General features: G+C 42.8%; 1 pseudogene; it reads right to left on the bottom strand.

Annotated features, from left to right (window-relative positions):
• The window catches only part of LOC127233900 (vacuole membrane protein 1-like), a 38,476-nt pseudogene that overhangs the window by 2,383 nt on the left and 10,819 nt on the right, over positions 1–25,274 (bottom strand).

The following is a 25,274-nucleotide window of genomic DNA, read 5'->3' as shown; positions in this document are numbered from 1 at the left end:
TAGGTTATATGCAAATGTTGGACCTTTTATATAAGAGACTTGAGTGTCTGGCCTGGGGCCAGCCTCCCCAGGAGACAGGAACAACTGCGTGTTATGTTCATTCATGTCTCAGCACTTCAGTGGGAAATCAGTTGAGTTACATATCAAAAGGCTCTTTCTGCTCTTTCCCAGCTTCTTGCCTCTGTTTCATTTGCACAAACATAAAAGGAATGTGTTGGTCTTTTTTTATTTTTATTCCCCAAACAGAAACTGGAAGCTCTTGTTGAGCACATTTGATATGACAAGACTCAAGAACAATCAGAAGAATTGTCCTTTGGAATCAGGTCTGGGTTGAGGACAAGCTTACTCAGCAGCTTCCTGCCACCCTGGGCAGTCAACACTCTCCAGGAGACCAGTATCTGTGGCCTTCAGTGGGAGGGGTGAGCAATTTAGACCTAGGGAGCAATTGGTCCCTAGGTCTAAAAAGGGGGCCTACAATGGCTACTTTGTTTTCTGATGTTCCAAAGAAGGATAAAGAATATGGTTAATTCTGAAGGAAAAAAATCATGCAGCTAGATTTTCCCCCCTAAGAATTAAAACAGAACAAACAATATTTTCACCCCATGTGCAAAGCATTCTTGGGATAGCTGCCGCTGTGCTGTGTGGAGGGCGCTTAGAAGAGTGTTCTATTTGTTCTCATCCTTTCCAGGCTAACAAAGGACGAAAGCTGTGGTGGGGCTGGCACTGCACCAGAAGGGAGTCGAACAACCTCTGGTAGAGCATGCGGTACCTGAGAGATGGAGGGCTGCTCGCCTCTCCAAGCTGTGAGTTAGTTCACTTTTCTGCAAAATTGGAGACAGGACTGAGTCAGGGGACCCAGCATCCCCTGTGAGGTTTTCTGATCCTTAACCCTATTCTCTCTCCAAAACATCAGTTTAAACTTCTTTACCACGATGTTCTCTTAGTCATTGTTTTTAATTTTAAAAGAATTTTACTTTGTTTTATGTATGTGAGTGTTTTTCCTACATGTATGTCTGTACATCATGTGCATGCCTAGTGTTCTCAGAGGTCAGAAGAGGGCATTGGAACCCTGGAACTATAGCTACAGCTGTTTGTGAGTGATGCTGGGAACCAAACCTGGGCCTTCTGCAAGAGCAACAAGTGCTCTTAACCATTGAGCCATCTCTCCTGCTGTGTCTCAGTCATAATTCTTAGGTCAATATATATGTTTTTACATTTTATCACCAGCTGTTCCATATGGATAAATTGCCTGTCACTCCTTCCTTGGATAGCTATAAAAGAAAGAAATGGAAGTTGAAAATATTCAAAAACTAACCCAGAAACAAAGTTGATATTTTTGAAATGGAGACTTGCGGCAGGACTAAAGAGGCTGAACAACACAACCCTGGGCTTTGGAAGTGGGGAGGGCGCAGGAGATTCATTAGGGCTTAGTGGTCTCAAGTTCCCAAATCCTAAGTGTTGGAAGAGATCAATTCTCAAAGGTCTGTTCATCTCCAAACCTCTCCCATTTCCCTGGGCACCAAATATTGAGGTAACGAGGTCTGGGGATGGGCGCGATGGCATAGACAGACACTAAAGCATCGATTTTAGCATAAACGGTTGATCCAGATGTGACCCAAAGAAGTCAACATGAAGTGTTCATGAACATCCTCACTGCTGTCAAGTGGGGAGCCACAGCTCTAGAAACCTCTGGGAACAGCGTTCAGGGCCTGCCTTTGATTGTCCCACTTGAGGAATAAGGGAGCCTGACCCCCTAATTCTCTTTTGCCCCCTGGAAGTTGTCAGTCCCCTGTACATCTAGCCTGTTCTCAGTTACATCTGACCATGCAGATGAGGCAGAGTCACAGATTTTACAAGAGGCCCTTGGAATGTGAGGGCTAAGGGCAGGACAAGCATTGGTCTGATGGAGACTCCCATGTCATAAAATAGAAGAGACTCCAGCAGCTCTGAACACTACCCCCAATCAGAGCTCTTACTGTGTTTATTTTTAGCAGTCTCTGCTAGATATTTACAAGTGTCTTATTGAGACTATGGAAATGAATTCCTGAGAAATATCTTACTACTGAATATTTTGGTAAAAATGGGTTCAACCCATGCCTAATCATAGTTATTAATTTAAGGTACATTAACTCATGCTCATTTTAACATTAAAAATGTCCATTCTAAATGTGATGTGGTGGGACTGCCTGTAACCCCAGTGCTTGGGAGGTGAAGGCAGAGCAGTGAATTTAAGGCCAGTCTGGGTTGCATGAGACTATCTTGGAATAACAATAATAAACAGCACACACACACACATAATGGTTGTTTTGGCAAGTTTCTAGCAAATACCATTTCTCTGATCTGAGTTTCAAAGTTCTTGACACAGTTCTTCAGTCTGTATCCTTAAGAGGACAAATGGTCTGAGGAGCTTGGAGGTGGCCCGGTGGATAAAGCACTCAATGTGCAAGCCCAGAGACCTAGGTTTGAATTGTTAGAACCCGTGTAAAGCTGGCTGCTTGTGTCTATGATCCTAGAGCTCCTACAGTGAAATAGGAAGAAACCCTGACTCAAAAAATCAAAAGGAGGAGGAGGGTAGAGAGTCTTATTATATAGCCCTGTCTGGCCTGGAACTTGCTGTGTGAGGGCCTCAACTTCACAGAGATCCTTTTCTGCATCTGCTCTCTGAGTGCTGGGCTTAAAAGTGCACCAGCATGTCTATTAAAAACAAAAACAAAAAAAAGTGTGTGTGTGTGTGTGTGTGTGTGTGTGTGTGTGTGTGTGTGTGATGTGTATGAAGGTGCCCATAGCTCATGTGTGGAAGTCAGAGGACTATTCGTGTCATTGGTTTTCTCATGCCACCTTTACATGTATTCTGGAGGCCAAATTCATGTAACGAGGTTGCAGAGCAAGCACCTTTACCTATAGAGTCACCTTGCAGGCCTGAGGAAAATATGTAAGAAGTATTTACAACTTGAGTTTATTCTTCCGTAATTAAGAGAGTCAAACACATTGCCCAAGGAAAACACCTACTTTGGTGGGTGAACAGTAGGAAATGAACATTTATTGAGTTTTAGGATGCAATAAATGGCATGCTAAGAACTTTAACAATAGCTGGCATGGCCAAATGCTTACAATGTGTTGAGCATAGATCTGAGGGCTGACATATACATATTTAAGATTCACAATAATTGCACAAGATGGACACCATTATTATTACTGTGCTTTGAAGTGAGGAAACCTTGCCCCAAAGACATTAAGGAATCTGTCCAGGTCCTAAGAAATAGGCCAGCCTGCCAGAACTTGCATGCTTGGCTGTGTGTTACATGTTACCTCATTTTACTCTGGAATGTGTAACATAAACTACAGAATGATTTATAATTCATAGTTCAGGGGGAAAAAGAAGACTGGGGAGACATCTGAGTCAATAAAGGGCTTACCCCAAAAGCATAAAGACCAAGAGACAACCTTGAGTGTCATTCCTCACTGGCTGTCTACCCTGAACAGGATCTCTTGTTTGCCTAGGGCTCATGAACACTAAACTGGCTAGCCAGCTAGCTCAAGGGCCTGCCTGTTTCTGCTTCATCAGCAATGAGATTAACATAACCAACAGCTGAGTGAAACACACAAGCACAACGTCAATGAACAGGTGGACCACAACAATAGTATACCAATACAATAAAGCATCACATTGCTGGTAAAAGGAGAAATACGAGAAACACCAATTAAAAAAAAAACTATAGAGGACAATAGCAGATTAAAAAAACCATATACAATGCAGAATGGTCAAATACTGATTTCTGAAAACTACATGCAATAGCTTATATGCAACAGGTTTAATGCAGAAAGTCCTGAGGTTTGTGAAACATGGAAAGCTGGTGTGTGTTTCCTTCAGTAACCATCATGTTGCTGTTGCTGCTTAGACACTCCTATTTAACCCTTATTGTAAGGTCATTTAGGTTCCACCCCCAAAACCAAATTTATTAAAGATTTAAGCAAATGATCATTCAATATAATAGAAAAGAGAACTATGTGAGGTCAGGGATTTTTGTTTTAATTTTGAAAACCTCATTTGAAGGATATAAATTAAAGCAAGAAAGATTATAAAAGGTGCTGGGATGGTTAACACTGTCTATCTGAGGTTAAGGGTTACCCAAACAGTAGGTAAAATATCTTTTCTGTGAGTGTTTACAGAAGCGATAAGCATTTGAATCAGTAACCCAAATGAAGGACATCTCCCTCAACCAACATAGATGGGCTTGCTCCATCCAGCCTTTGGGACCCCAGGGAGAAGACAGGGAAGGGGTAGTTTTACTCTCTTCTTGATTCACAGTCTCCTTTCTACACTCAGATACTTGGTCCCTTGAGCTTGGGCCTCTGAAGTCTGGGACTTGCACAGTGCAACTTATGCAATCCTCTACCGAGAATATCATCATTAGCCTCAGCACTGCTTGGGGCTTTGCATGGGACTGAATAGCGTTTCTGGCTTTCTAGTTCTCCAGTGGTTGCATGTGCATGAGCGTGTGCAGGCGAGCAAGGGATTGAATTTAGGGCTACATATACTTTGGGTAAACACATGCTCTGTCTCAGCTCAGCAGGGTCTTTCTTTTTATGACTGTTTAGTTTGAAAAACAATTTTAATCACAGTGCATTTTTTGGAATGAGTGAAGTAGATTGAACCTTCCAAAACCATAGTGACTACATTGGTTCTTTACCAAATAGAAAAGAATACATAGAATCAACTTCAAACAATAAGATTCCTGAACTTTCTTCACACTGATTGTTACATTAAAGGCAACATAGCTCTCACTTAGAAAGTAGAAAAATATCTGATTGTCTTGTTAGTTTTTCCTTCCTTCTTTGCATGATTTTTTAGGAAAAACTTGCAAGTTCTAATTGTAAGCTCTATGAGTCTTAGGAGCAAGTTCATGAATTATACACAGTGTATGAGCAATGCTAAGCTAGCCAACTACTGACATGATTTTTTAAAATCTATTCCCAGTCACAAAATCTTTAGTATTATCAATACTCTTCTATAGCCAGATGATTCCTCTAAGTTGCCCATTAAATACAAATTTTTTGTTAAGGAAATTATCTTTCAGTAACTTTTAGTTTATTGCCTATAATTCTTCTCACATTAAAATGTAAGCTCTATGAGAACAAAGGTATTTTCTGTTTAGTTCAATATCACTTGGTATTCAATAAATACTACATGTTGAATGCATGAATAAATGGAGGGGCTGAGTGTTTGTGGCTTTGAAATCTTCTGTAAGCATTAGCCTTAATATCTTGCACGCATACATACAAACACAATGTGCCAATGACTTTCACCCCCTCCCATGCTTCCTCACCAGTTCATCATTTAAACTATGTAATTGCTGGCTACACATAGGGATCCATTTCACTAAGTAGAAAGTGAAAATGCTGGCCCCGGAGAAATGGCTCAGCGGTTAAGAGCACTGAATGTGTTTGCAGAGGACAAGGGTTCAATTCCCACCACCCACATGGCAGCTCACAACCATCTGCAACTCCAGTTCCAGGAAGCCTGATGTCCTCTTCTGACATTGGAAGGCTCTTGCACCTATGTGGTGAAGGCACATACACCCAGGCACATGCGCACACGCACACACACACACACACACACACACACACACACACACACACTAAAAAAGGAAATATTTTGCTCTTACAAAAACTTTTGTGAGGAACTTGCATCTGAAGAGAAGATATTTGTAATGCCAACATGCATTTTGTTTTATTAAATCCAGATCCTTGGGTGGAGTTCCTCAGCTAAAAGTCACTCTCGAGCAAAACGGATTGCTTGTTATTTTCACAAAGAATTTACAGGAAGCAATTTTAAAAGGTTGCTATCAGCCTGAAGTCATTGTTGGCACTGGGAATCAGTGTGTCATCAACCTTGCAGTAATCACTTAACCTGGGCCTGCTTAGAGAAATTTCCATCATATCAGGAAAATTGAATTCTACTGCCTCAGATCATAATCACATTCGATATTATTCCAATTTGATCATAGAGTTTGAAATATTTGACATATCAGTCTCTCTTATCCACCCATCATGTTAAAATACCTGTTTTGCATGTACTTCACACTGGTCCTGTCATTACTGGCTATTTCAGAAACAGGTTTTTTAGGCAAATTGCCTTTCTTTCTTTGTGCTCAGAAAGTTGCAGTAGACATAGCTAGGAAGCAAATGGTTTGCCATCCTGTTCTGTTTGATAATTACATAATAATAGCCAAAAACGTAAAGTAACATTAGACAAACTGTCTTTCAACATAACTGAGAGGTAAGGGGATTATTCCAGGTGGAGGGAGGAGGACATCAGAAACGTTGGATTTAGGTGTAGAATAATGATGGGTAGTTCTGTGCTCCCAGCTGCCCCCCCAAAAGTGCTTACTTCTAAATCCCTGAGAAAATAGGGCTTTACAAGATGTAAACCCTTATATTCATATCCTTAGGAAGCATTAGACCAGTTTCCTATGTTTCCAGAGCCATCCAGTTTCTACGTTGGAAAACAAGGTCTTGACAAAATCCAAATGATTGCTGTTCAATTCATTTACCGATTTCTCAAAAATGTGTAAAATGATATGGGAAGTCTGCACAAAAACTGACTCTAAAATAAAGCAAAACCATCTTACTGCATAGGCATTCCTGCTATTAAATGACTCTAAATGAATGTTCCCTTGTTACATACACTGAGAACAATCACATACAGAATTTAAATTCCTTCTGCTTGCCTTGCTAGAAATTGTGGCTACATCAAGTTTAAGTGCTCACGGGTACTGCACTTAGCCTGGAAAAACACTGATTAGAAGTATGTGGTCCTTGCATGACACACTGATTCTCAGTGCCAGCAATGACTTCAAGCTGATGGCAACACTTACAAATCATTTCCTATAAATTCTGTGTGAAAATAACAAGCACACACAGCTATCCCCTTTATCCAGTTAGCTAGACTGGATATAAGACTGAGTATAAGATTCTTGTCTTCGGCCTTTCCAAATGGTATAGATTCCTTGACTGAGTCAAGCCACAGACCAAGCCTGTGTAGCCTGCTAGTTTCTGACCCTACCCAACAGGTATGCCTGTAGATTTGATGTGGCCTCCTAGCACTTCTATAGTCATCCTGCTGTTCTTATCACTTGCTCATCACAAGCCTGATTGGACAGCATCGTGTCCAGGGGTTCAATGCATCTGGGTCAAGGAAATTAATTCATACTAGTCAATTTTTGTTACTCCAGGTTCCCCTTGCTTTATGTCACCATATACAATAGTTTATGTTACTGTGACTAAACAGAAACCATGTGAGGGACAGAGGGTTTATTTTGGCTCATGGCTGCAGAGGGATTTCAGTCCATTATGTCAGAGAAAGGTTTACTGTTGTGGTAGGAGCATGAGATAGAGCAAATTTTCATACAGTGACTGATCAGCAAGAAGAGAAAGCAAGCTGGAACCAAGGGTAAGAGTAGCCTTCAAAAGGTCTCCCTCTTAAAGACCCTACCTTCAAAATGGCACCGTGGGCCAGGGACCATGATCTCAAAACCCGAGCCCATGGGAGATGTTTCATATACAAACCATAGTACTGTAGAATTGATCAACATTTCCTTAATGATTAAGTGAAAGAAATATATTGGGAATTTGTTACCTGGTCCAGCAATATACAAAATGCAGCAGATCCAAGAGACCATGTAGATTCCAGAAGCCAAGAAAACACATGTTTTACAATATTAAAATAGCACAAATATCACATTTCTGAAGTACTTCTAAGTCCTTAAACATAAGCAATCGTTTCTTCTAGAAGGCTAATGAACATTCAGGGCAAGACCCTACCCAGCTAAGCTTCCAACTTGTGGAGAGGAATTCAAGAAAAAATTAAGCAGTGAGGGAAACCAACAACAGAAATATGATGCACATAGGTTTGGCTTTATAGTCGAGAATTCAAAAAAGGGGGTTGTGAAATCTTCCTCCCAGGCTAAGGAAAGCTTCTGAGGCCAGGCATGTGTCCAGGGTGTCCCTGCATGCAGGCCCAGAAAGGTCATTGTGTGAAGCTGAAGTCTGGTTTGCCTTGGAAACCCCAAGATGTTGGAGACAGCAGAGTCATGGGATGCCTGCCAAGGAGAGCTGCTCACAGGGAGTGGAACCAGCCCAAGAGAAAGTATGTTTCTGTTAACAGAGCTGAAAGGAACTGGAGATCTGAAGAGGACTTTAACATCAGTCATGGAGATGCAGAATTTGGAGTTTGCCCAGCTGGTTTCTGGAGTTGTTTTGGTCCAGGATTTCCTCACTTTGCTTCCTCCCTTTGGGGATGGTAATATATATCCTGTGTCATTGTATGTTAAAAGCATATGATCTGCTTTTTTATTTGGATTTTACAGGGGTTATAGTGAAGGCATTGCCATGAGTCTCAGAAGAGACTTGGACTTTTAAAGCGGTGTTGAGACTGTGATAGACTATGGGGACTTTTGAAGTTGGACTGAATGCAATCTGCAATGTGAGGGCCAAGGAGTGGAAGGTGGTGGTTTGTAAAAGAGTGGCCCCATAGGATCATCAGTAACTGTGCCACTGGGGCTTGGAGATTTCAAGAGCCAAGCCAGACCCAGTGGCTCTCCCCCCCCCCCCTCTCTCTCTCTCTCTCTGTCTCTCTCTCTCTCCCTCTGACTACAGACCTGGAGTCAGAACTCTCAGCTAACTCTTCAGCACCATTGTCTGCCTGTGTGCCACTATGCTCCCCACAGTGACAACAGACTAAACCTCTGAAACTGCAAGCAATCCCCAATTCAATGCTTTCTTTTATGAGTGTCCATGGTCATGGTGTCTCTTCACAGCAATAGAACAGTGACTAAGACAATCTGACTAGTTACCTGTCTATTAACTTTAAACATTTAGCCGACTCATTTTGCTAGGCGCATAGTTAATTGCCTTCAAGTGGTAATGGTTTCATTTCCCCACTATTTATTTCCCTTGGTGTGTTTCTTCTTTTACTTACATTGGCTGAACTCCCTCAACAATGGTAAATCAGAACGGTGACAGAGAGCATGTCCCTATTAGCATCATCTTATTAATACTTTCCCTTCTGCCTCCAGTTAATCAACACAGTGAGGGCAGGAAAGTGGCAGAAAGTTTAGGGCCAGACTCGAATGCATGGAGACATTGGCATTTTGTAAATTTAATCTCTATGACTAGCGTAATCTTTCAGCCAAGATCTGGTCATTACAATATTACAGTGTTAGTACTGAAATTGTCATAGACACTGGAACTATGTCACAGCTTAGGGCCATATTCTACCAGCTGGGGTTGACATTGCTGTTATTGTTACAAAGTTATAGTTTGTCAGATTTCCTCCCCAAACAGTCCTACATATTGATTTAAGAGGCTATACAACTACAAAAGAAAAAAATTATGATTCTGAATAACAATATAAAGAAAGTTCTTTATTCCACTCTGTCAGCTGCTAGAAAAGCTACTCGGTGTCAGGTTTTTATTTAACAGAAGTTGAGTTTTCTCTACAAAAAATAATGGTGTAATAAATTCAGATTTGAACTTAAAATGGGGCATCAAATTTCCGAATTGTCCTAGCAATGACTGCAAACACTATATTAATTAAATATAAATGATATGTAACAAAATTTTGTTAAGCTTATGTTTCACTAACTAACCTATTAATTCATTGACTAGGATGTGCAGTAACCCATCACTTAACTTTATAACTTCTCTGGCATTATCATGTTCTATAAGCACTTCTCATTTTAATTTTTATTCCTTCCATTTTGAGACAAAGGGATACATTTATTATAAACTGTGGGTTAGTTTAAATCCTCACTTCTTAAATTGTGAATCACAACCCTGTATGGAATTCTGCAACCTAATGTGGAACTTGAAAAACTTCAACAGCTGCAAAAGGTCTTTGGATGTACAATAATCAACACTGAATTTAGTAAAACACACAAACCTGGGGAATTCTGGCAGTGAATGACTTCACTGCAGTCTTGGTTCTGAAGATTCAGCATGCACTGAGCATGCCATCACATTATGCAGTGCCAATGAGGAGTGCCTAAGACACCTCGACTCAGATTCAAAACTATTGTGTGTTATCAATTGCAGTGCTTTTGTTTATATACAAGGTTTCCTGCTGTTACAGACACTTAATAGCTCAAGTACAAAACAGGTCTTTGATATTTTCTGTTATTCTTCTGCAGGGACTTATCAAATCCTTGGGTTATATAGTATTAGAATGTTTGATTTTAAAATTGATGTTTGAGTTGCTGTCTTAAGTTCCATTAAAAAAAAAGTCATTAGGCAAATTTTGCTTTAAGATTAGGACAGAATTTCCAACAATTTCTGCCACTTGTTCTACACACAATTGTGTGAAGCAGAATTTTCAGTACTGCTGATTATAAAATAAAAATATTGATCAGCTCTGAAAGAATGTTGATGATGTGCATGTTGCATTGTATCAAATACCCAGCCACAATGCTACTTTTATGTAAAGTAACCATCTCATTAATATTCAAGTTAGCTTTTACGTTTAATAAATGGTCAAATTACAGGCACACTAAAGACTAGCTTTAAATAATAGTTTTTATTATTTATATAGGTTTGCATACCTATTTTCTATAGCTATATGTCCAGGATTACACTAGAATTTCTTGGGTACAAAGAGGCCCAATTATAAACTGCAGTTTATAATTGCAGTTTAAAACAAAGGTTTGAAACAGAGATTTTATTTGATATAAAGCACACTTGGGTCCATAGTCTGATTTTATACTTCATTCCTTTAAAGATATCTATTGACTTCTGGATACTGAGTACATAACTGTGCATAAAATAGTGTTCCTGCTCTCATAGCTCACATTTCAGTATTTCTCACTAGTCACTGGATCAGAAAGACCAGTAAACATTACAAACTTCAGTAATAATTTACAATGCAAGAATAATAGTATCACCTTGTTCTAATGCCTGGAAGTATTTATCACACATGAGAATCAGTAATAGCTGGGTTTCCTAGTTTGCTATGTAGCCCAGGCTAGCCTGAAACTCACAATCTTTATGACTCAGTATCACACTGCTTCTACAGACATAAACAGCTATGTCTGCCTGGTTCTACAGACCTGCATGGCTATGTCTGCCTGGTTCTACAGTCCTGTCCCACTATACCTGAAAGTCTTCATGCTGTAACCTTTTGCTTCTAAAAAATTGTAAAAAATAATCACCACAGAAATGCATAACATTTAAAGTCATTCATAATCTTACCTAGAGATGTCTACTACCGTTTAATATGCTTTTATTTTTCCTGATTATATGTTGACTTAGTCAATGCTTTATTGCCATGAAGAGACACCATGATCATGGCAATTCGTGACAACTCTTACAAAGGAAAGTATTTAATTGGGGGCTTGCTTACAGTTTCAGAGGTTTAATCCATTATCAGCTTGGTGAGTCACATGGAGGCACACAGGTAGACATGGTGCTGGAAAGCAGCTCAGAGTTTGACATCTGCATCAACAGGTGCAAGCAGAGAGAGAGAGAAAGACAGAGAGAGAGAGAGAGAGAGAGAGAGAGAGAGAGAGAGAGAGAGGCACTAGGCCTTCCTTGAGCATTTGAAATCCAAAGCCCACCTCTGGTGACGTACTTCCTCCAACAAGGCCACACCTCCCAATGGCCAAGCATTCAAATATATGAGCCTATGTGAGTCATTCATATTCAAACCACCACATATGTATAATTTTGAAATCTATGGGGGGGTATTCACACAATAGCGTGAATGCAGAGGTCACAGAACTCACACAGTAGTGTGCATGCAGAGGTCACAGAACTCACACAATAGCATGCATGCAGAGGTCACAGAACTCACACAATAGCATGCATGCAGAAGTCACAGAACTCATATAGTAGCGTGAAGGCAGAGGTCACAGAACTCACACAATAGCATGCATGCAGAGGTCACAGAACTCACACAGTAGCGTGCATGCAGAGGTCACAGAACTCATATAGTAGCATGCATGTGGAGGTCAAGAACTCACACAATAGCGTGAAGGCAGAGGTCACAGAACTCACACAGTAGCGTGAAGGCAGAGGTCACAGAACTCACACAGTAGCGTGAAGGCAGAGGTCATGGAACTCACACAGTAGCATGAAGGCAGAGGTCACAGAACTCACACAATGGCATGCATGCAGAGGTCACAGAACTCATATAGTAGCATGCATGTGGAGGTCACAGGACAACTTCCTGGAGAGAGGTCTCTCTTCCTTCCTACCTTTATGTGGGTTCCAGGGATCAAACTCAGGTCACCAGGCTTGGGTAGAAGGCACGTTACCTGCTGAGTCCTCTCACTGTCCTTTTGTCTTCTTTAAAGGAGAATCCTGAGACAGCATTCTTCATACACTTTAATACCTATTTCATTCTGTTGCCCTTCAGAAAGGTCCACCAATCATATGGGGTATGGCTGTCTAGAAAGAACAAATGCCAAATGAAACTTGCTCTAGTTCTTAATTAAGACTTCCAAATTAAAAAGAAAACAAATAAATAAGACCACCAGATTTGTGTCAAAAGTAAACTCTTTTCACTGTAAAGAACTTATTAAGTTATTTAAAAACAGTGCCTTTTAGGACACATAGGCACCGGAAGCAGAACCAGAGTCGGAAAGCCATCAGGGCATCAAGCAGTCACCCCCTGCCCTTCCCCTTGGAAACATGTCACAGATTCATGCTGCCTCTCTTCTGTACCAGTTGAGCCCACTCTCCACAGCCCACAAGCCTGCAGCTGAGCCAATGGTGACAGCCTTTAGACTTCTTAGTTTTAGCTGCTGTTTTTCAATCCCAGGTCTTGAAAGAGGAGTCTAAGGGACTCAACCCCTTTTCTTCTGAACCAGAAATCCCAGTCAGTGGACACAACAGCCCATGGGAGGGCAGGTAGGGTGGAGTGTCCATTCTTAGTTCAATTAGTTGTGGCCAGGGACAAAGTCTTGTAAAATACTATCAGAACATCAGGAATTATGAACAGGGAAGGGTAATGAGAAGGCAGGCATATCTAGAACATTCTGAGGACCTTTCCCAAGTGTCTTAGTTAGGGTTTTTATTGCTGTAAAGAGACACCATGACCAATAAAGAAAAACATTTAATTGGGGTGGCTTACAGTTTCAGAGGTTTAGCCCATTATCATCATGGTGTGACATGTAGGCATGCAGGCAGACATGGTGCTGGAGCAGGAGCTGAGAGCTCCACATCTTGATCCACAGGCAACAGGAAGTGAACTAAGTGTCACATTTGCCATAGCTTGAGTACAGAAGACCTCAGTCCCCCCACCCACAGTGACACACTTCCTCCAATAAGGCCACACCTACTCCAACAAAGCCCCACCTCCTAATAGTGCCACTCCTTTTGGAGGCCATTTTCTTCAAACTACCACACCAGGCATAAGGAAGAGTCTAATGTAATTTTGACAGTCAAAGATCCATATCCAGAGTCACATACAAATGCAAGGCATGAGTTACAATATTTGAAATTTGACTCATCTCTCCAGAAGTTCAGTTGGGGCTGATGGATGGACTATAGTTATTCATAGTGCAAGACTGGTCTTGTCAGTGACTTCTAACTTATGATCTCTTCTGAAGTTTCATGTTTAAGTCACAGAACTCTACATGAGCAGTGTGCACAGTCGGAAGAATAGGGGTCATGCTCATTTTATCATATTAATTTTATTAGAAAAGTAGCTCAACATTGGATTACCTGTAGAATATACATAAATATAAATTAAAATGAAAAAATCTAACCACTTACATTATCCCATACTCAATTTCCACACTCTGGAAGTGGACACTGTCGATGGTTAGAATCTTTAGACTAACTCAGAAAACTTTCAGCACAGGCATTCTTCACACAAATGCAGTCATAGTCCACATCTCTTCGATTATTTCAAACCTACCTCTAATTATTGAATGACTACAAGTGTTTCCATTTTGTGGCTACTTTATCTATTCATCTGTTACTTATTGACTGCCAGGTCATCTAGCCTGTTTTAGATAATATATTTAGATAATTATTTTTAAATACTGTTCCTTGTGTGTCAGAAGATATCTTTTTGGGGCTGCAATTGGAACCAACCAGGTGGCCCCAAGTTTGTACCTGAGTGAGGGTGTGTGGCTGAGGGAAAGGCTAGTTATATACAATAAAGAAAAGACAGAGAGACAGAATAAAAGTCAGGAGGGCAGATCAGTCAATGCTGAAATGCCACGAGTTTATTTTTCACCACTCATATATTTTAACCAAAAAGGGGAACATGGTATCATGTATACAGAACAAACAGACTTGCCTTCCTTACTTATTCTAAGGGTTCAGTAACCACACCTTAGATTCAACTTCTTGTTCCCTAGCCTTGAGGGTCAGGAGTAGCCACACCTCAGATCAGATCTGTTGTTATCTAGAATAAGACAGCCAAACACCAAGATAGAGTGTGGCCACCTTTTGGGCACTGACACTTGTGTAAGTATATAAGATACGAATCTAAAAGTGTGAATTTAAAATATTATAACTTTAATAGTTGTCACATTATGCATTGTCTATGGTTGTCATTAATAATCATTTATACCAATTTACTTGATACCAGAAACATGGAAACTTATTTCCTACATGTTCTGTTCACTTTCTTTCCATCTTTTTCTCTCCAACTGAAGGACAATACACTCTTCTGAATAACATTTCTGTCATGTTTATAATTTTCCCCATTATCTGTGTTATTAATATCTGTGTTATTAAGGTATAATTTTCAAGCCATAAATTCTCTTGTCTACAGTAAAGAAACTAATAATTTCTGGTACATATGGCAATCTGGATAGCCATAATTCCAATCAGGTTTTAGAGGATTCTAAAGAGAAAATTTCTACCCCTTAGTAGTTACCTGCATTCTTCAGGAAGTTGGTCATTTAAAAAGAACCCAGTTCCCCAGACATATTGCAGACCATATGCATAGACACGCATGCCAGGGATAATATCCCTATCTGTGTTCTAGAAGGGCCTTGACCAGGTGGAAGTACCACCTTGCTAAGTGCTTGATGGGAAATGAATCAAGGAGACTTGCAAAGTTAAATAATTCATTGGAATACAATTTAAGAATCAGAAATTCTTCAAATTACCTTGGTAACATAAGATCCTTGAGTCCAGAGACTGGAGCAATTCACTTATATATTTTTCATGACGCCAAGTACAGTGATTTACATAAAGATGATATTTCAAATATACTTTTAATGTAGGCTCTACAGTATAAAGATGGCAAATCTACAACGATTATTCCCTAAGGAAATTTTTCACTCAACATTAAAATTTATTTAGAAAATTCATGGTTTTCATGTAAAGCTCTCAAGCTTATAACTTTAATTCTAGCATGGGATAAACCAGCACTAAACATTGTACTCCCAAACTAACACCCTTCCTGTTCTTAGACAAAGCCAAATGGTTCATCATAATAATAACGCTACATAGCAAACAGTGCATAGTGTTAACTGCTGAAAAATGTGTTGCATTTAATTAGCCAGAAAAAGCATTTTATGTATGTTATAAAATACTTTTTGTTGTTTTTTCTACTGGAGATGGCAGGCTAGCTTCTGTGGATCCTCCCATCTCCCCATAGGAGAGCTGGGCCATAAGAGCTTCTACCCAGAAAACATCTCATCAGACCCAATTTGAAAATAGGAGCTAATTTCTCTCTTGTTTGTATTCCTTTTCTTTCTTGCTCTTGGCTTGATGCTTTAGATAAAAACTTGAAGCAATTTATTGAATAAAACTGTAGAGAGCAGATACCCTTGCTTCTTTCCTATTTGTGAAGAAATACCCAGATCTGTCCCCACTTTTAGTAGACTGTGGGTAATGGTTTGTTAGATATAGCCTTTGTTATGTTGGGATATGTTTCTCTTGTGCCTAGTTTCTTTGGGATATTTATTATGAAAGGATATTAGACTTTAAGGACTTTCCTGCACTTAACTAAGGTAATCATATGATTTCTGTCCTAGAAGCGGCTTATACGCTACATCAATTTATTGATTTTATATGTGTTTAAATATCCTGGTATCTTTGGAATGAAGCCAATTTGGTCATGATAAATGATATTTTGAATATGTTGTTAAATTTGGTTTGCAAGTATTTTAAAATATATTTCATTAATTCTTTGAGAATTTCATAAATGTACACAATGTATTTTGATACTATTTATTCCCTACTATTGCACTGCATGCACCCCACCCCCTCTAAAGTCTATGTCCTTTTTTTGTTTGTTTGTTTGTTTGTTTTTGTTTTTTAATAACTCACCAAGTCTAATTTGTGCTGACTAAATACAGCTATGGAGCCATCCCCCAGACCGTGGTTGACCTTAACCAGTAGCCCACAAGCACAATAGCCCCTCAGCTGGGTGGGAGGCTGAGTCCTTCTCTGGTCCAAGCTTGAGTGTTGACTAATCTTTTGTGAGTCTTGTACAGGCAGAAACAGTTGCTGTGAGCTATTGAGTGCAGTGGTCCTATCATATCCAGAAGCCACTACTTCATGCCTGTAGGAGAAACCGAGGCCAGCCTACTCAAGCCACAATCGCCCTGCCCCTGGTGCCCAGGTCAGCTCACACGTACATGCGCTGCTGGCACCTCCTTCCTGAGCCAAGCTGCCAAGCCTGCCTCAATGCCCAGAGACTGCTGATGGAGAGACACCTGACCAGAGACACCAGTGAGAAAAGGACATGCAGCAGAGTCAGCGCCTGAGCCAAGAAGACCATGGAAGAGAGTATAAAGGCTGGTCTAACTTCCTTAATAAACGAGTCTGAAGCATGCGCTGCTTCTCACAGACTCCCAGTGCCTGACTCATTGGTGCTGCATCTTCTTACCCTCCCCCAAGGGGTGTCTGAGCAGGGTAACTCGCAACAACATACTGGTCCCCCTTAACCTCTGTCTCTTGTAATCTTTCTTTCCCTTCTGCATCAGTCTCTGAGCTTCGAGAGGAAGGGCATGATATGGATATCTCATTTATGATCAAGTACTCGACAGACATTTGGTCTCTGTACTATGGCCATTTGTGAATTTTGTATTAACTGTCATCAAAAGCATACTAAGAATTTATTGATTAGGTCTGAGAGACACACTAATCTATGTGTACAGAGATATAAATTTAAAGGACAGTTTGATATTATGTTCACTTAACAAAATGTCAGTAGGTAACCCCTGGGGCCTATAAACCCCCAGATTCTTGGCTAGATTTACTGTACCAGTATGTTTCCTTCCATGAAACAGTCCTTAAATCCAATCAAAAAGTTATTGGTTACTCCCATTATACTTGTGCCCTTTCAGTATATGCTCAGGAGAGGAGGTGTAGCTGGGTCATATGGTAGAGGCATTTCTAGTTTTGGGGTTTTCTTTCAGCTTTTAGGAAATTTATTTTCCTTCCGCTCCCCCCCCCCTTTGCTCAGAGGTCTGCAGATCAGCCCAGGAGCACCCAGTGGTGAGTGTAAGCTTTTGGGGTGAATCAGATGGGACAGGGACTCTGGCAATGGGGAGTCCCAGAATATTGAGTATTACAGCCAGGAGGGAAAGGAATTCTGGCACTCGGGAGCCAAGGAATACCACAGGTCACACACAGTAAGCTTAGCAGTTTAGGGCTCTGCTTCAGGGAAAGGCTTCGCCCAGTGTATCAGTTCTGCTCTGGCAGGGGAGGGTTTCCCAGGTGAAGTTGTTACAGTTCGGCTGTTATCCGGGAGAGTGGACAGCAACTGTAGCAACTCTGCTCTGCCAGGGGAAGGTTTCCCTGGCGGAAGTGTTACAGCCCTGCTCCAATCTCTGCTCCCCTGCAAAAGATCTTCACCCAAACCTCATTCAAGACATTTATTGGGAGGGAAGGATCCAGGAGTGACCACCTCTACCAGGGTATAAGGAGGCGGCTGGACCGCCAGGGCTTCTTAGGGGGCGGAGTTTTCCAGGATGGGGATTGGCCAGATTTCAATCCTTGTGCTCAGACAGGCTAGAGCTCATGCTCAGGGATTGGTTGGTTTTCTGCAAAGATTTAGGGTCAGATTTGGCTCTGGTTTCAGGGCCAAAGTGTGTTTCTTTCACTGGTCCTTTTTAGCCTTGGGCTCTAATTTTAGGGCCAGGGTGTATTTTTTTTCACGGGCTCTGATTCCAGGGACAAAGTGTGTTTCTTTGGCACTGGTTTCAGGGTCAGGATGCATTTCTTTGGTTTGGGTTGCAAGGCCAAAGAGTGTTTGGTTCTGCTCAGGTTTCTTTAGTTGGCCCTTTTCCCCTACATCACCCCTAACCCCTTTTTTGTTTATGAATAAAACAACTGGGGCTTGGAAAGGGGGCGGCGTTATCATTAGACTACTTCCTGCTGAATTGGGGCTTTGGGGTTCATGGGACCGTCTTCATCTTCATCATCAGGATGTGTCCAGGTGTTGCAGTTCCCTGGTTCCTTAGCTAGGGGCTGGTGATCCTGCAAAAGCAACTGGTTGAAAGTCTGGTCAGAAATCCTTTGAACTTGTTGCTGAAGGAATCTAGACAAGAAGTTTATAAGACACAGAGAGAAGAGGGATTAAAAAAAGGTAGCATCCAGTTCCATAGTGGACTATCAGTGATCCACTGGCCAGAGCCACCAAGCTGTTCCTTATGTTTTTGAAGGTCTGTCTCAAGTTGTTGAATCTTATCTTTTACGATACCTGACTGGTTAACATAAAAGCAACATTCTTCCCGAGAAAGAGGCAAAGGCAACCTCTCTCTGCTGTTAGTAAATCTAATCCTCTCTGAGTTTGTAGTACTACAGTAGCCAGTGAGTCTATCTGGCTCTGAAGGGTGAGGATAGTCTAAATTACCCGTTGGAAATCCTGGATGAATTGTGAGGGAAGCCTACGTTCGGTACATAGCTAGGGAAGTGGTCAGCCTTGCCCCTCCTGTGGCCTCACCTGCACTTATGCCCAGCAGCCCAGGGCTGCTGGAAGGCTGGAAGGGTATGACCTGCATTGCTCGCTTGTCATGCTGTGCTGCTAGAAATTTATGATGGGAATTGGCAGGGGCTCTTCACCAGGTACCACCCCTAATTTAGGGGAAAGCAACACCAGGGTACAAGTCCCAGAGCACCTAGCAGGTAGGCAGCAGTATACTTGTGTGCCACGGAGAATCGAAGCGCTGTGAATGTCCGGACATAGCGGGTGTGTGGTAGTACTCAGAGTTATGGTATTACTGCAGTCTGCGGAATCCAGAGTGGTCACAAGGTGTGTTCCTGCAGAGTTAGAGCAGTCTGCAATACCGAAGAGAGAGATGTGGAAGAGATAAAGGGTGGTAGCAATGTTTGGCTCAGAGCAGTTTAGATGTTGCGACATAGGAAAATCTGATAAGACAGTGGGTGAGGCCACAAATGGTGGTTGTGAGTTTGACCCAGGAAGGACACACAATCAGCATTTTTCGTTAGGCAAGGCATTATTCAGTAGCTAATATGAAGAGTTTAAGGTTTGAAGCAAGAGATGATGTGACGGGAAGATGGGGTCAGTATCATCAAAAAGGGGTAACATTAGGGAAGTAACCTTTGAGGAGCTTTGGACCACTTCTTCTACCATGTCTATACTCAGGGTTTGAGAGAGTGGGAGGTGTACCCTCTGTATTTTGAGTGTGCCTGATGGGCGGCTGTAATAACTGCTGTAGTAAAGTTTACCAATGATCCCTGTCTTCCATCTGGGGTGCCATGGGTCTTTAATTAGAATATAAAAATTTCCCCATTCTGCATAAAAGGTAGACTGTGTACCTGAATATGCGTTGTGTCTCTTACAGGACCAATAAGGGCAACCTCCATAAGTTTCTGGCCAGTGTTGACAGTAATCTCTAGTCTGATCATAGAGAAAAGAAGCTTGGGGCAGGTGTTTCAGGAATGGATTTATGTGTTACAGAGATAACTACCTCCTTTCTAAACCAGCTAGTGGGCAGCCTCCAGACCTCACTATGTGAGTGTCTGGTTGGACTACTAGGTATAGGTTTCCTGACCCTCAAATCTCATAGATAGAGTTCACCACTGGCGGTGGGGAGCAAAGGGAGTAGAAGAAAAGGCATGAGCCAATAGAGTCGGCCTTGGGTCTTAGGATGCGTAAGACCCCATTCTTCTGAGACGGGAGACAGGCGGCTCGACCTTGGTATTCTCTGAAACTTAAGAGAACAAGGCCTTTTGGGATTGAAATGTAAGAAGGATTATCCTGGGCTAATGATATAAACAGTTTGAGATGAGGAAAATGAGTCCAGTGGGGGGAATCCCTTGAGGGTGGTAAGGAGGACCCTGAAAGGCCCTATCCATTTTGGAGAAAGAGAAGGGGGATTGTGACCTGGAGGAGAGAGGAGAACTAAGTCTCCTATGTTGATTGGGGAGGGGAAAGGATTAGGATGGGGCTGAGGCTGATGATGGTGGGTGAAGTTCCTCAGAAGAGTGCAAAGACAGTGTAACAAGGGGTAAGAAGGTGATCGGGGAGAGGTGATGGCTGAGACACGAGGCCAGGAGGCATAATTGGTCATCCATATATGAGCTCAAAAGGGGAAATGAGGGGCTTCTTTAGAAGGGCTCTTAGTCACAGAAGGGCCAATGGCAGGGGTTTTATCCAATCTGGGCTATTCATTCAGCCTGTTGGTTTGAGCTGGAAGGGCCTGTGCCTCAACCACTTTGGTGTCTGAGACAATAGCATAGCCTGCTTTTCGTACTCCTTCATGTAGGAAGGAGCTGCCATCCATGAACCATGTATAGGTGGCCTGAGGTAGAGCTCCCTCTTGTGTATGTGTAGGATGAGGTAGCAACTCCAAGGGTCTCAATACAAGAGTGAGATGGGGAGCATTCTGAGATTGGTCGGGGGAGAAGACTTAAAATATTAAGAGGTGGACATGGCTGAATGGTAAGTATTGTATCCTCTACTAATGCTACCTGAAGGACGAGAACTCAGGAGGGGGTTAATGTTTGGAGACCCTTGTATGTGAGAAGACGGGACAGGTTGTGAGGAGAGAAGACAGTAATAGGTGACCCAAAGGTTAACTTCTTTGAGTCACATATGAGAAGTTCAGCTGCAGCCAGAGCTCGCAGACAAGGTGCCCACCCTTGGATTTTTTTTTATAAGTATGCAACAGGTGAAAAGGAAGGTCCCAGTTGGTGACCCAGAACCCCAAGGTCGTATTCCTCTTTTTCAGTAACATAGAGAGAGAAGGGATGTGTTAAGTCTGAAAGATGTAAGGCTGGAGCCTGAAAGAGGGCCTGCTGAAGCTGATGAAATGGCTTGGTAACAAGTGCAAAGAGAGGTCCATGTGATGGACCAAGGGCTAGAAGAGAGAAAGAAGGAATCCAAGAGTGTAAGAAGCTGGCCATTCCTAGGAAGGATAAGATTTTATCCTTTGTGGTGGGGTAATGGCCTTATGAGTGGGAGTAATAGTTAATCCTAGGTAAGTTACCCGAGGAGTGGACAGCTGGACCTTAGAGGCTGATACCCTATATCCCCGCCTACACAGAAAGTTTAACTAAGTAGAGATGTCATCTACGTACTGTATAAGCTTGGATTTAGGAAGAGACAAAGGCAATAAGTCAGAGGCCAGGGTCTGGCCAAATAAGTGAGGGCTGTCTTGGAACCCTTGAGGTAGCACTGTCCAATTGAGCTAGGTAGAAATGTGTGTGTCTGGGTCAGTCCAAGTAAAGGCAAAGATATCCTGTGACTTGGGTCCAGGGGAATAGGAAAGAAGGCATCTTTGAGGTCGAGGACGGGAAATGAGAAGTTTTTGAAGGGATGGCAGAGAGGAGAGTATAAGGATTAGGTACGACAGGATGAAGGGGAACTACTGCTGAGTTAGTAAGTCAGAGATCCTGAACCAGGCAGTAGGACCCATTGTTTCTGTTTGTTTGTTTGTTTGTTTTTACTGCAAGTACAGGGATGTTAAAGGAGGAAGAAGTGAGGAGTAGATTTTTTCTCAGGAGGACAGAGATGAGAGACTTCGGAGTGGAAGTGGGTATTGAGCCTTGGTTATATATTTGGTGGGTTTTGTCGTCGAATGATTAGAGGGTTGTGATGTTTGGCTATAGAGGGGTTTTGAGTGTTCCATACCTGAGGATCTACCTGAGAGGACGGTAAGGGAAGAAGTGTGTCAGATTGTGTGGTTTGGAGAAGGAGAAGGGGAACAGCTGGTGAGCCTGGGGCCAAGCGGATGGGGGGAGCAAAAGGAATAGGGGCTCCCACTTTGGCTAAAAGGTTCCTTCCCAACAATGGGAGGGGACAGTTGGTATCACTAGGAAGGGCTGAGTAAGGAGGATACCCTTAAAGTTACAGCTAAGTGGTGGGGCTTGGTGGGCCTGGTAAAGCTGTCCCCCTACTCTGACAATAGAGGAACAGGAAGGAGTGGTGGGTTCCCAGGACCGAAAAAGTGGCTCCAGTGTCCAGGAGGAAGGAGATGGATCACCCTGATCTGTCATAGCTACCCGGGGCTCCCTGTCAGAGATGGCGGTGGTCAGGCCAAGGGAGCCCGGGCCCCCTCAGTCATTAATGGCCAGATCAAAGAGGTCAGCTGAAGGGCAATTTGGGATTGATGTCTCCATGCTGCCAGGAACATGGGGACAACCAATGCCCCAGTGCCCTTCTTAATGGCACCTTGGACATGGTCCCCGTGGTTTATGAGGCTTTGGACAGGCCCAAGCCCAGTGACCCTCCTGACCTAATTTGAAACAAGGACATAAAAGTCTTTGTCCATTGGGAGCCTGGGCGTTCACTTTGGCTGGCTGAGAGGTCTTAGTCATCATGTGGTATTTTGGTTCTGGGGCTTTTCATCCCTCCCATGGTACACCTTGAAGGGCACATTGAGGACTTCTGACTGTGGCATCAGGGGGACCCTTTTCTAGACATCTAAGTTTGGCCCTAATATCAGGGTAACTTCGGGGGGAAAAGTAAGTCATAAAGAGTTGGTTCCCATCTTGAGTCTCAGGATCCAGATTGGTGTATTATAAGAGGCCCTTTATTAGGCAATCTAGAAATTGAGATGGGTTTTCCTCCTTTTCCTGAATGACCCTTTGGACTTTTTCACAATTCACTGCTTTAAGAGCAGCCTCGCCTTACAGAGACCAGCCAGGAGGCAAGTTAAAAGTCACTTCCTAGCTAGGATACCCCTTGGGGTAATGTAATCCCATTCAGGCTCCTGGCCAGGGACCGACCACCATAGCTCCAACTGGGTAGGTGTAGTCAGTCTGTGGATTTCATCTGCACAGGACCTAACCTGTTCCCAGACTGTTAGTAAGAATCATATAAACATCATGGAAGGGAAGCTTGTACGATTGGGTAACGCACTGGAATTCTTTAATAGGATTGGCACTATAGGATCCCAATCTTTTCTCTATTTGGGAGAGTTCAGTTAATGAGAAGGGGACATGAACTTTGACTAAGCCATCCACCACCACAACCTCCAGCAAGGGGAGAACTGTAGCTGGTCTAGGTGGGGGAGGCGGGCGGGCGGTCCTTCAGTGCTGAAGGTGGGTGCCAGTGAAAGCTGGCTGGGGTGACTTGTCACTGTGGAGGGAGAGAGGGAAATCAGAGGGACCAGAGCAAGAGGCTGAGCTGAGGGGATCACCTTTGTTCAAAGGGGATCACTTTGTTCAGACTTTCTAGATAAAAGGGGTTGAGTGGGAGAATATGAGGCACAGAGAGAGGGCTTAGAGCAGAGCAGAGGGAAAGCCTGGACATAGAAAATCTCCTTCCATTTCTTCGATCACTCACAGTAGTTGTAAAGGTCCCAAATAATATTGGGATCTAGGGTGCCATTATGTGGCCATTTGGACTGGTTATCTAATGGGTATTTAGGCCAAATTTGATTGCATAAGCGAGTAAGTTTGGGGCCCTTCAGCTCAGGTGTCAGATGTAGAGGCTGGAGGTTCTCTAAGAGACATCCCAAGGGGGATGGTAGAGTGTGGATGACATTATTCCCATGGACGAGAAGGGAAAGGTCACTGCAGCCTGTAGTCAAAGCATCCCCGGGACTCAGGGAAGATCACTGAATGAGGACCAAGTTGTTCAGACTCAACAGGGGTCAAGCTTAGCCCAGCTAAGCCAGAAGAGAATTGGCCCCTGGTACCAGGGTTTAGGCCAGAAGGTGTAGGCCAGAAGGTGTAGACGGAAACCAAGCTCTGAGAGGGATCTCATCCACGGGAATGGGTCAGGAATGGAGTCGCAGAAGCCATAAGGGCCTAGGGGAGCTGAGGGAATTGGCCAGCTCGGGGGGGGGGGGGGGAAGGGGCAGGAAGGGGCGCAATGACACAGTTGGGCCTAATGAACCTCCAGAATTGCAATTTCAAGAGTGGTAGGATAGGGTCAGCTGTGGTCTTAAGGACTTGGCTAGGGGGTAACTCCACCTCTAAGAATACCAGAGGGGTGCTGGACAATCAACTGTCATTTCCTCTGACTCAGGGAGATGTTTACACCGACTGAAAGGGGACTTACCCAATTGTTGATGGTGGATGGTGTGCTGAGCGATCATGATCTGGAAGGTGAGTCTGCTGCAAGCCGACTGGAGATGAGGGATAGGGACCCAGTGCAGCTCAGACCACAATGGGGAACACAGGCACCAAATGTAAGCGTGAGGCCTACCTAGTGGTGAGGACCACTCAGTGGTGAGACCTACCCAGTGGTGACTCCAACCCACTCAGTGGCCTTCAATGTGGAAGCTGCTGACCAGTCCTGATTGGCTGGCTGGGCACTTCAGTCTTCAGAAGGAAAGGGGTCAGAGGGCATCCATCAGCACATCCTCAGACCAGTCTGCCGCCTCTGCCTGAGCAGCATTGAACTCAGGAACTGGTTCCATTGGCCTGGGTCCATTCCTCCTGGGTCACAAACTTCTTCTTAGCAGCCTGCTCCTCCTCCTCAGTCTCCTCGGGTCTCTGTGGAAGTAAAGATCAGGCACTAGAGATGTTGCTGTGCATGCGAAGTACTTCCCAGGCCAACATTCACATCAGACACACTGAGCTTCCTTGTTGCACCAGTTGGTAATGTCTGCATAGTGCAAAGCAGAGTCTGTGGTACCCAGAGCAACGATGGGCTGATTGACAAAGGCGCCCTTGTGAGGTTTTGAAAGGTATGTATTGATTTTTCTGTATTTCGTTGTTTATTCTAATGTCTCCTAATTTTATTAGCATAAATAAATATTCTCTCTTTTAGTTAGTTTGGGTCTGTCGATCTTGTTAATCTTTTCGAAGAAACAGCTGTTTTGCTGGTTTTCTGTATGATTCTTTTCATTTCTTGTATTATTTTCTGCTTTGATCTTTATTATTTATGT

The sequence above is a fragment of the Phodopus roborovskii genome, unplaced genomic scaffold (genome assembly GCF_943737965.1).
Source record: "Phodopus roborovskii unplaced genomic scaffold, PHOROB, whole genome shotgun sequence".
Lineage (NCBI taxonomy): Eukaryota > Metazoa > Chordata > Mammalia > Rodentia > Cricetidae > Phodopus > Phodopus roborovskii.
Note: the sequence above shows the minus strand (reverse complement) of the source record. Positions and strands in the feature narration are given on the sequence as shown.